Source organism: Entelurus aequoreus, linkage group LG11, assembly GCF_033978785.1.
Source record: "Entelurus aequoreus isolate RoL-2023_Sb linkage group LG11, RoL_Eaeq_v1.1, whole genome shotgun sequence".
NCBI classification, from domain to species: domain Eukaryota; kingdom Metazoa; phylum Chordata; class Actinopteri; order Syngnathiformes; family Syngnathidae; genus Entelurus; species Entelurus aequoreus.
The window spans coordinates 24,164,774-24,168,489 of NC_084741.1; the positions used below are offsets into that span (position 1 = coordinate 24,164,774).

General features: G+C 41.1%; 1 protein-coding gene across 1 annotated transcript in view; it reads left to right on the forward strand.

The window, feature by feature from the left end:
- The first annotated feature begins 939 nt into the window (after positions 1-939).
- mgat1a (alpha-1,3-mannosyl-glycoprotein 2-beta-N-acetylglucosaminyltransferase a) overlaps positions 940-3,716 on the forward strand; it is a 31,858-nt gene continuing 29,081 nt past the window's right edge. Inside the window, 1 exon segment of the mRNA XM_062064154.1 lies at positions 940-1,594. The gene's annotated coding sequence lies outside the window, so the exon portion shown is untranslated.

The following is a 3,716-nucleotide window of genomic DNA, read 5'->3' on the forward strand; positions in this document are numbered from 1 at the left end:
AGTATAACCCATTTATCATTTATTTATTATGAATATGTTCCCCATACTAAAGTGTTACCATGTTTTTTTACTGGTGCATAAAATGAACCGTGCATGAACATCACCTTGTTCAAACAACAAAACCAATACAGTGCATAAACTCACAATAAATTACACACCTGCAAACCAGTCAGCTGTTGCCGTATCCATAATACGCCGATAGGGAGAAGTTTGTATTTACACGATGAGTCGGGTGTGTTTTGACCTCTGCCGAACCCCTGAGCCCGACTCACCGAACCCCTAGGGTTCGATCGAACCCAGGTTAAGAACCACTGGTTTAGATAAAGAATGACTCATAATCCTCGCGAAGAAAAAAGGAGGTGTTACTACATTACATACATCCTTACAGCATGTATATATAACTTTGATGTAGGTTTTTAGAGTTTTTTTAGAAAGCTTTATAAGTGGAATAAAGTAAATCCCATTACCTATTAGCTGACTTTTTATATATATTTATTTTTTAAATTACCTAACTAAACTTTGTGTATGTATATATATATATATATATATATATTTTATTTTTTTTAATTACCTAACTAAACTTTGTATATATAAATATATATATATATATATATATATATATATATATATATATATATATATATATATATATATATATATATATATATATATATATATATATATTTATTATTTTTTTTTAATTACCTAGCTAAACTTTGTATATATATATATATATATATATATATATATATATATATATATATATATATATATATATATATATATATATATATATATATATATATATATATATATATATATATATATATAGCTCCAGTTGAGAGTTGGGACTACTTAAACGGCCCCTCTGTCTCCTCCCACTGCCGGCAGCAAGTAGGTCAGTCAGGTGGACCCAAGCCCACGGAGACCCCGAATCCCCTCCCTTCTGCCTGCGATCCCAGAGGCACTTTCCGGCGGGGACACTTCCACCGCCATGGCCTCCACTCCTTCTGCCTCTGCCCTGACATCAGTGCTCCGGTGTCGAGGGAAGCTTTTGGCCAGGAATCCACCCGGTAAGCGGAGCGCCACCGCGGCCTATAGCCCCCCGCTGCAGGCCTCCAGACACCGCGGCGACCCTTCGGCGGATCGCGCCTGGTCCGTGAGAGCTCCCGTGTGGGAGAAGCATGGCCTGGCTGCGAAGTACAGATCCTCCGCGGCGAGTCGAGCCCAAACAGGACACGATTTGAGGCATCCACGGGGGGCGGCTCACCCCACCGAGCCCCGCGGCTTCATAGTGACCACCAGGCGGCCTGGAGGGGCACACCGCCCCGCCGGTGTGGTTCAGCCACTTCCACATGCATGCGCCTGCAAAGTTGTTATTCGGTACACTTGTCGGTCCTCATGCGACATTTTGAGAGCGCCCACAGATCGGAAAGTGGTCTGCATGGTGGCTGGATGGTCAAGTTTGAAGAACACCTGCTGCTCCTTCCAACTTCTGCTGACACAAGCGATCTTCCGTAAGATGGCGTTGCTGCGTAGCTCCACCAGGGGGCGCCGTGACCAAGGAGAGGCCGATGACAACCATGCACTGCAGGTATATTTCAATTAGAGATGTTACGATATGACATTTTCATGTCACGGTATTTTTTATGTCGTGGTAGACACACTGACATATTTTAAAAAAGTTTTATTTATACATGGATGCTAATTACTTTACTTGGCAAAATATATATTTAATATTGTTCTGTCTGTTTAAGAACCATATTATTATTTGAGCGTTTAACTACATATTTTAGTTATCTTCAAAGCCAAACAGGACATAGTCCTTCGGTTTTTGAATGCTGTAAAACATTTTGGATTCATATTTATTTTAACTTTTTGCAAACAAATTTCAACAAGCGTCAGTCATAAACAAAATATAAAATATGTTTTTTTTCCCCCTTAACAAGGCCTTTTGACAGTGGTTTGCAAACTTTTTTTCACCAAGTGCCACCTCAGAAAACACTTTGCTCTCCAAATACCACCATAATGACAAACATTGAAATACAGGCCTAAGTATTCATTAAAAACAAGGTAGAGGTTTTATTTAGCAAGTATTTGAAATATTTTTGTCCACTAACATTACACTTAGTTTGAACAGTAACACTGTGTTTAAATATTGAATTGTTTCGTTGGCGTTCCACAGTTTGAGAATCACTGGATTAGATGATATCACAGGTTTAAATTACAAACCCTGTTTCCATATGAATTGGGAAATTGTGTTAGATGTAAATATAAACGGAATACAATGATTTGCAAATCCTTTTCAACCCATATTCAATTGAATGCACTACAAAGACAAGATATTTGATGTTCAAACTCATAAACTTTTTTTTTTTTGCAAATAATAATTAACTTAGAATTTCATGGCTGCAACACGTGCCAAAGTAGTTGGGATGGGGCATGTTCACCACTGTGTTACATGGCCTTTCCTTTTAACAACACTCAGTAAACGTTTGGGAACTCAGGAGACACATTTTTTAAGCTTCTCAGGTGGAATTCTTTCCCATTCTTGCTTGATGTACAGCTTAAGTTGTTCAACAGTCCAGGGGTCTCCGTTGTGGTATTTTAGGCTTCATAATGCGCCACACATTTTCAATGGGAGACAGGTCTGGACTACAGGCAGTCCAGTCTAGTACCCGCACTCTTTTACTATGAAGTCACGTTGATGTAACACGTGGCTTGGCATTCCATCCATCCATCCATTTTCTACCGCTTATTCCCTTCGGGGTCGCGGGGGGCGCTGGAGCCTATCTCAGCTACAATCGGGCGGAAGGCGGCGTACACCCTGGACAAGTCGCCACCTCATCGCAGGGCGTGGCTTGGCATTGTCTTGCTGAAATAAGCAGGGGCGTCCATGGTAATGTTGCGTGGATGGCAACATATGTTGCTCCAAAACCTGTATGTACCTTTCAGCATTAATGGCGCCTTCACAGATGTGTAAGTTACCCATGTCTTGGGCACTAATACACCCCCATACCATCACAGATGCTGGCTTTTCAACTTTGCGCCTATAACAATCTGGATGGTTCTTTTCCTCTTTGGTTGTGATGCTGGCTTTTCAACTTTGCGCCTATAACAATCTGGATGGTTCTTTTCCTCTTTGGTACGGAGGACACGACGTCCACAGTTTCCAAAAACAATTTGGAATGTGGACTCGTCAGACCACAGAACACTTTTCCACTTTGTATCAGTCCATCTTAGATGAGCTCAGGCCCAGCGAAGCCGACTGCGTTTCTGGGTGTTGTTGATAAACGGTTTTCGCCTTGCATAGGAGAGTTTTAACTTGCACTTACAGATGTAGCGACCAACTGTAGTTACTGACAGTGGGTTTCTGAAGTGTTCCTGAGCCCATGTGGTGATATCCTTTACACACTGATGTCGCTTGTTGATGCAGTACAGCCTGAGGGATCGAAGGTCACGGGCTTAGCTGCTTACGTGCAGTGATTTCTCCAGATTCTCTGAACCCTTTGATGATATTACGGAGCGTAGATGGTGAAATCCTTAAATTCCTTGCAATAGCTGGTTGAGAAAGGTTTTTCTTAAACTGTTCAACAATTTGCTCACGCATTTGTTGACAAAGTGGTGACCCTCGCCCCATCCTTGTTTGTGAATGACTGAGCATTTCATGGAATCTACTTTTATACCCAATCATGGCACCCACCTGTTCCCAATTT